The following is a 7449-nucleotide window of genomic DNA, read 5'->3' on the forward strand; positions in this document are numbered from 1 at the left end:
CATAAAGCTACAGGCTATCTTTAGCCACGTAGCAAGTTCCAGGCTAGCCTGGGAGAGATGAGACCCTGTCCCAAAAGTAAAACAAACACAAAAGTATCCAGGCCATTAAAATGATATTACCAAGAACTGCCTTCCATGAAAGCTAGCTGAATGGGTTTCAGACAGGAAGAAGATCCATGCATGTATTAAGTGACAATATGCAGTTACGAAACAGTAGATAGTGTATTCAATAATTTGCTAAAAAACATGAATGGATCTGGGCTGGAGAGATGGCTCAGCGGTTAAGAGAACTGACTGCTCTTCCAGAGGTCCTGAGTTCAATTCCCAGCAACCACATGGTGGCTCACAACCATCTGTAATGGGATCCGATGCCCTCTTCTGGTGTGTCTGAAGACAGAGACAGTGTTCTCACACACACAAAATAAGTAAAATTAAATATATATATTTGTATATAAATATATATATATATTTGTATATAAATATCTATATGAATGGATGGGTGAATGAATAAATGAATGGGGACAATAGTTTTAATGATGATTGTTGTTCTAGGTGTTAGAAATATGAAATCATCGTCTATGGGATGGGTTCAGTGGCATACCTGAATCCTAGCACTCTAAAGGAAAAAGCAGAAGTATTGCAAGTCCAGGGCTACTCAGGGATATACTAGGAGTTCAAGGCCAGCCTGGACCTGTCTGTAAACAACACAATAAATTCCTACATCCCTCCCCCACCCCTCTCCCTCTCCCCCCCCCTCTCTCTCTCTTTCTCTCTCTCTCTCCCTCCCTCCCTCCCTCTCCCTCTTCCTCTCCCTCTCCCTCTATCTCTTTCTCTCTGTCATGTGAAAATTACATTAAGAGACAAAACACACCTCAAGCCTTTGGTCTGTATTTTAAACGGGCCTGTGCTCCAACTAAAACACAACCCTACTCATTACCTCTCTGAGTTTCCTTAAACATGGCATCTCATCGTTCTCTTCCATTCTCAGCCCTGGGACTTGAACAAAAGGCATTTTATAGGGACAGTTAGTAGCCATCACCTTTCCACCAGCTTAGTTATGACCAAAGAAGCTGGACTTAAAACATTTTTGATCCAGATGAAGTCACGAGTAACTAATTATTTTTCTCCATGGCAGCATGTATAAAATATGAAAGAAAAAAAAAGTTTGTTCAAGTTTTCTACTTAGTTTCACAACTACTTCAAATGCTGTTAAGTGTGGTTTACACTCCTTAAAAATTTCAACTGGAGCTGGGGTTCGTTTCGACACTAGAGGCTAGAGCTTGTGCCATGAGCGGCTCTTGCCTGATGAAACATACTAAGGACTTGGAGTTTTGTTTTTTTTTTTTTTTTATTATTAACTTGAGTATTTCTTATATACATTTCAAATGTTATTCCCTTTCCGGTTTCCGGCAAACATCCCCTCCCCCTCCCCCCCTTCCTTATGGGTGTTCCCCTCCCACCCCCCCCCCCATTGCTGCCCCCTCCCCAACAGTCTAGTTCACTAGGGGTTCAGTCTTAGCAGGACCCAGGGCTTCCCCTTCCACTGGTGCTCTTACTAGGATATTCATTGCAACCTACGAGGTCAGAGTCCAGGGTCAGTCCATGTATAGTCTTTGGGTAGTGGCTTAGTCCCTGGAAACTCTGGTTGGTTGGCATTGCTGTACATATGGGGTCTCGAGCTACTTCAAGCTCTTCCAGTTCTTTCTCTGATTCCTTCAACAGGGGTCCTGTTCTCAGTTCAGTGGTTTCCTGCTGGCATACGCCTCTGTATTTGCTGTATTCTGGCTGTGTCTCTCATGAGCGATCTGCATTCACATTTTGATCATCCGTCTTGAGTTTCATTTGTTCTAGGCATCTAGGGTAATTCAAGCATTTGGGCTAATAGCCACTTATCAATGAGTACATACCATGTATGTCTTTCTGTGATTGGGTTAGCTCACTCAGGATGATAGTTTCCAGTTCAACCATTTGCCTCACAATTTCACAAAGTCATTGTTTTTTTTGATAGCTGAGTAATATTCCATTGTGTAGATGTACCACATTTTCTGTATCCATTCCTCTGTTGAAGGGCATCTGGGTTCTTTCCAGCTTCTGGCTATTATAAATAAGGCTGCGATGAACATAGTGGAGCACGTGTCTTTTTATATGTTGGGGCATCTTTTGGGTATATGCCCAGGAGAGGTATAGCTGGATCCTCAGGCAGTTCAATGTCCAATTTTCTGAGGAACCTCCAGACTGATTTCCAGAATGGTTGCAGCAGTCTGCAACCCCACCAACAATGGAGGAGTGTTCCCCTTTCTCCACATCCTCGCCAGCATTTGCTGTCACCTGAGTTTTTGATCTTAGCCATTCTCACTGGTGTGAGGTGAAATCTCAGGGTTGTTTTGATTTGCATTTCCCTTATGACTAACGATGTTGAACATTTCTTTAGGTGTTTCTCAGCCATTCGGCATTCCTCAGCTGTGAATTCTCTGTTTAGCTCTGAACCCCATTTTTTAATAGGGTTATTTGCCTCCCTGCTGTCTAACTTCTTCAGTTCTTTGTATATTTTGGATATAAGCCCTCTATCTGTTGTAGGATTGGTAAAGATCTTTTCCCAATCTGTTGGTTGCCGTTTTGTCCTAACCACAGTGTCCTTTGCCTTACAGAAGCTTTGCAGTTTTATGAGATCCCATTTGTCGATTCTTGATCTTAGAGCATAAGCCATTGGTGTTTTGTTCAGGAAATTTTTTCCAGTGCCCATGTGTTCCAGATGCTTCCCTAGTTTTTCTTCTATTAGTTTGAGTGTATCTGGTTTGATGTGGAGGTCCTTGATCCACTTGGACTTAAGCTTTGTACAGGGTGATAAGCACGGATCGATCTGCATTCTTCTACATGTTGACCTCCAGTTGAACCAGCACCATTTGCTGAAAATGCTATCTTTTTTCCATTGGATGGTTTTGGCTCCTTTGTCAAAAATCAAGTGACCATAGGTGTGTGGGTTCATTTCTGGGTCTTCAATTCTGTTCCATTGGTCTATCTGTCTGTCTCTGTACCAATACCATGCAGTTTTTATCACTATTGCTCTGTAATACTGCTTGAGATCTGGGATAGTGATTCCCCCTGAAGTCCTTTTATTGTTGAGGATAGTTTTAGCTATCCTGGGTTTTTTGTTATTCCAGATGAATTTGCAAATTGTTCTGTCTAACTCTTTGAAGAATTGGATTGGTATTTTGATGGGGATTGCATTGAATCTGTAGATCGCTTTTGGTAGAATGGCCATTTTTACTATATTAATCCTGCCAATCCATGAGCATGGGAGATCTTTCCATCTTCTGAGATCTTCTTCAATTTCTTTCTTCAGAGTCTTGAAGTTCTTATTGTACAGATCTTTTACTTGCTTGGTTAAAGTCACACCGAGGTACTTTATATTATTTGGATCTATTATGAAGGTGTCATTTCCCTAATTTCTTTCTCGCCTGTTTCTCTTTTTGTGTAGAGGAAGGCTACTGATTTATTTGAGTTAATTTTATACCCAGCCACTTTGCTGAAGTTGTTTATCAGCTTTAGTAGTTCTCTGGTGGAATTTTTTGGGATCACTTAAATATACTATCATATCATCTGCAAATAGTGATATTTTTGACTTCTTCTTTTCGATCTGTATCCCTTGACCTCCTTTTTGTTGTCTTATTGCTCTGGCTAGAACTTCAAGAACTATATTGAATAAGTAGGGAGAGAGTGGGCAGCCTTGTCTAGTCCCTGATTTTAGTGGGATTGCTTCAAGTTTCTCTCATTTAGTTTAATGTTAGCAACTGGTTTGCTGTATATGGCTTTTACTATGTTTAGGTATGGGCCTTGAATTCCTATTCTTTCCAGGACTTTTATCATGAAGGGGTGTTGAATTTTGTCAAATGCTTTCTCAGCATCTAATGAAATGATCATGTGGTTTTGTTCTTTCAGTTTGTTTATATAATGGATCACGTTGATGGTTTTCGGTATATTGAACCATCCCTGCATGCCTGGGATGAAGCCTACTTGATCATGGTGGATGATTGTTTTGATGTGCTCTTGGATTCGGTTTGCCAGAATTTTATTGAGTATTTTTGCATCGATATTCATAAGGGAAATTGGTCTGAAGTTCTCTTTCTTTGTTGGGTCTTTGTGTGGTTTAGGTATAAGAGTAATTGTGGCTCCATAGAAGGAATTCGGTAGTGCTCCATCTGTTTCAATTTTGTGGAATAGTTTGGATAATATTGGTACGAGGTCTTCTATGAAGGTCTGATAGAATTCTGCACTAAACCCGTCTGGACCTGGGCTCTTTTTGGTTGGGAGACCTTTAATGACTTCTTCTATTTCCTTAGGAGTTATGGGGTTGTTTAACTGGTTTATCTGTTCCTGATTTAACTTCGGTACCTGGTATCTGTCTAGGAAATTGTCCATTTCCTGCAGATTGTCAAGTTTTGTTGAATATAGGCTTTTATAGTAAGATCTGATGATTTTTTGAATTTCCTCTGAATCTGTAGTTATGTCTCCCTTTTCATTTCTGATTTTGTTAATTTGGACACACTCTCTGTGTCCTCTCGTTAGTCTGGCCAAGGGTTTATCTATCTTGTTGATTTTCTCAAAGAACCAACTTTTGGTTCTGTTGATTCTTTCTATGGTCCTTTTTGTTTCTACTTGGTTGATTTCGGCTCTGAGTTTGATTATTTCCTGCCTTCTACTCCTCCTGGGTGTATTTGCTTCTTTTTGTTCTAGAGCTTTTAGGTGTGCTGTCAAGTTGCTGACATATGCTCTTTCCTGTTTCCTTCTGCAGGCACTCAGCGCTATGAGTTTTCCTCTTAGCGCAGCTTTCATTGTGTCCCATAAGTTTGGGTATGTTGTATCTTCATTTTCATTAAATTCTAAAAAGTCTTTAATTTCTTTCTTTATTTCTTCCTTGACCAGGTTATCATTGAGTAGAGCATTGTTCAATTTCCACGTATATGTGGGCATTCTTCCCTTATTGTTATTGAAGACCAGTTTTAGGGCCGTGGTGGTCCGATAGCACGATGGGATTATTTCTATCTTTCTGTACCTGTTGAGGCCTGTTTTTTTGACCAATTATATGGTCAATTTTGGAGAAAGTACCATGAGGAGCTGAGAAGAACGATATCCTTTTTGCTTTTTAGGGTAGAACGTTCTATAAATATCCGTTAAGTCCATTTGGCTCATGAGTTCTCTTAGTCTGTCTACGTCTCTGTTTAATTTCTGTTTCCAGGATCTGTCCATTGATGAGAGTGGGGTGTTGAAATCTCCTACTATTATTGTGTGAGGTGCAATGTGTGTTTTGAGCTTTAGTAAGGTTTCTTTTACATATGTAGGTGCCCTTGTATTTGGGGCATAGATATTTAGGATTGAGAGTTCATCTTGGTGGATTTTTCCTTTGATGAATATGAAGTGTCCTTCCTTATCTTTTTTGATGACTTTTAGTTGAAAATTGATTTTATCTGATATTAGAATGGCTACTCCAGCTTGCCTCTTCTGACCATTTGCTTGGAAAGTCGTTTTCAGCCTTTCACTCTGAGGTAGTGTCTGTCTTTGTCTCTGAGGTGTGTTTCCTGTAGGCAGCAGAATGCAGGGTCCTCGCTATATCCAGTTTGTTAATCTATGTCTTTTTATTGGGGAGTTGAGGCCATTGATGTTGAGAGATATTAAGAATAGTGATTATTGCTTCCGTTGTATTCATATTTGGATGTGAGGTTATGTTTGTGTGCTTTTCTTCTCTTTGTTTTGTTGCCAAGACGATTAGTTTCTTGCTTCTTCTAGGGTATAGCTTGCCTCCTTATGTTGGGCTTTACCATTTATTATCCTTTGTAGTGCTGGATTTGTAGAAAGATATTGTGTAAATTTGGTTTTGTCATGGAATATCTTGGTTTCTCCATCTATGTTGATTGAGAGTTTTGCAGGATACAGTAACCTGGGCTGGCATTTGTGTTCTCTTAGGGTCTGTATGACATCAGTCCAGGATCTTCTGGCCTTCATAGTTTCTGGCGAAAAGTCTGGTGTGATTCTGATAGGTCTGCCTTTATATGTTACTTGACCTTTTTCCCTTACTGCTTTTAATATTCTTTCTTTATTTTGTGCGTTTGGTGTTTTGACTATTATGTGACAGGAGGTGTTTCTTTTCTCGTCCAATCTATTTGGAGTTCTGTAGGCTTCTTGTATGATTATAGGCATCTCTTTCTTTAGGTTAGGGAAGTTTTCTTCTATGATTTTGTTGAAGATATTTACTGGCCCTTTAAGTTGAGAATCTTCACTCTCTTCTATACCTATTATCCTTAGGTTTGATCTTCTCATTGAGTCCTGGATTTCCTGTATGTTTTGGACCAGTAGCTTTTTCCGCTTTTACATTATCTTTTGACAGTTGAGTCAATGATTTCTATGGAATCTTCTGCTCCTGAGATTCTCTTCCATCTCTTGTATTCTGTTGGTGAAGCTTGTATCTACAGCTCCTTGTCTCTTCTTTTTGGTTTTCTATATCCAGGGTTGTTTCCATGTGTTCTTTCTTGATTGCTTCTATTTCCATTTTTAATTCCTTCAACTGTTTGATTGTGTTTTCCTGGAATTCTTTCAGGGATTTTTGTGACTCTCTCTATGGGCTTCTACTTGTTTATTTATGTTTTCCTGGAATTTTTTTTAGGGATTTTTTGTGACTCCTCTATGGGCTTCTACTTGTTTATTTATATTTTCCTGAATTCTTTTAGGAATTTTTTATGATTCCTCTCTGTAGGCTTCTACTTGTTTATTTATGTTTTCCTGTGTTTCTCTAAGGGAGTTCTTCATGTCTTTCTTGATGTCCTCCAACATCATGATCAAATATGATTTTGAAACTATATCTTGCTTTTCTGATGTGTTTGGATATTCCGTGTTTGCTTTGGTGGGAGAATTGGGCTCCGATGATGCCATGTAGTCTTGGTTTCTGTTGCTTGGGTTCCTGCGCTTGCCTCTCGCCATCAGATTATCTCTAGTGTTACTTTGTTCTGCTATTTCTGACAGTGGCTAGACTGTCTTATAAGCCTGTGTTTCAGGAGTGCTGTAGACCTGTTTTCCTGTTTTCTTTCAGCCAGTTATGGGGACAGAGTGTTCTGCTTTCGGCGCGTAGTTTTTCTTTTCTACAGGTCTTCAGCTGTTCCTGTGAGCCTGTGTCTTGAGTTCACCAGGCAAGTCGTTTGTACCAGAAAAGTTTGTCTTACCTGTGGTCCCCAGGCTCAAGTTTGCTAGTGGGTGTTGCCTATGAGCTCTCCACGGCCTCAGCAGCCAGGAAGATCTGCGCCTGCCTTCCGGGAGGTTCCGCACCAGGGTTCCAGATAGCTTTTGTTTTCCTCTGGGGTCAGTACTGTGTGCAGCGTGCAGTCTCTTCTGGTTTCCCAGGCGTGTCCCAGAGACCTCTCTGAAGGTTTAGCTCTCCCTCCCACGGGATTTGGGTGCAGG

The sequence above is a fragment of the Rattus rattus genome, chromosome 3 (assembly GCF_011064425.1).
Source record: "Rattus rattus isolate New Zealand chromosome 3, Rrattus_CSIRO_v1, whole genome shotgun sequence".
NCBI lineage: Eukaryota > Metazoa > Chordata > Mammalia > Rodentia > Muridae > Rattus > Rattus rattus.